This window comes from Etheostoma spectabile, chromosome 9 (assembly GCF_008692095.1).
Source record: "Etheostoma spectabile isolate EspeVRDwgs_2016 chromosome 9, UIUC_Espe_1.0, whole genome shotgun sequence".
Classification (NCBI taxonomy): domain Eukaryota; kingdom Metazoa; phylum Chordata; class Actinopteri; order Perciformes; family Percidae; genus Etheostoma; species Etheostoma spectabile.
Genome location: NC_045741.1, coordinates 29,336,861 through 29,338,300, shown reverse-complemented (window position 1 = coordinate 29,338,300; position 1,440 = coordinate 29,336,861).

Here is a 1,440-nt window from a genome sequence, read left to right as displayed (position 1 = left end):
CAAACACCAGCAAGACGGTGACGTCAGACTCCTGACCCCAGAGTCAAAGTCAGCAGCTTCCCCCTCCACTTAACCCCCCCCCCCCCCCACACACACACACATCTGTTTAAAAAAAAAAAAAGTTGATTTTTATGGAGTGCACTTGCTTAAAGAAGTGGGGTCCTCTCTTTCGGATGCAGATATGAGAATGTGAATCGTGAAATTATTTATTTATTTAGTAGGATTTATATATTTACGAGTATGTGTATATTGTGGTGTGTGTGGTGTGTGTGTGTGTGTGTGGTGTGTGTGTGGTGTGTGTGTGTGTGTGTGGTGTGTGTGTGTAACCCTGCTGTCATGCACTGCTCACATCTGCTGTTAATTTACTTTACGCTCATCTCCCTGTATCCATCCATCCATCCACTGGGAACACAACACACACACACACACACACACCACAACACACACACCCACCACACACACACCACCCCACACACACACACAAACACGGCTGGTCCCTCTATTGTGGTCTTGGTAACATAATTTCCTTTTTTTTTTCTTTTAGACATTTGTAATGTCTTATGCAATAATCGTTTTAGTGTAAAGGGCTAGTTCACCCAAATAACACTGACAAAATTCACTTTCCTTTCTTTAAAACCTGTTCAAAACATTGAGAAATTACATTTGAAACAAGACTAGGAGTCTACGGCTCTGTGTGGTAGAGTTCTGCTCGGGCTGCATCTTTCTGTTCGAACCAGACAGGCATTCTGTTTCTCATGTCTGCACCTATCTGAGCTTGACGCAGTGGATGTAAGCTGAAGCACGAGTTTGTGTTACATGAATATTTACAGCCTGAAATAGCCTATGTGTTGCGTTCATGCGTTGTCTAACAAACCCCAGCACTGAAAAACAAGCAGCCTAGGCCATTTTTTAAAATTAATTTTAGACTATATTTTACACTAAAATAGAACTTAAAGCACCATGTTGATTAGGCCAAACCCAACTCGAACCCAGACATTCTGTCTGATCCCGGTCCGACCCATCAGGTCTCACTAGGCTCAGGTCCGGTATCGACACACTCTACTGTGAGGCTGTCCTTTTTTAATTAAAAACTAATGTCAGCATGCTCACAATGTATTAGAGTACACTGTTGACCAGTTAAAGTCACTTACCATGTTACCAGTTAGTGACTGGGACATTGTTTCTGGTAAAAACACATTGTTCATGAGTTTGATACCCGTGTTCATGAAACTGAAACCACCTGTGCCACTGGATACCAAGTGATCTGGGTGAACTGACGCCACAAAATGACTCATGACTGAACGATATATCGGCGGGCCGATATGTAAATATTTCCGATAAATAAATATATTGAAAAAATTAAAACGGTCAACCATGTAATGAGTTGCCGTTGCATAGTCTGTCCACCAGAGGACGCTCTGCAACGTCCCTGTTAGTGAT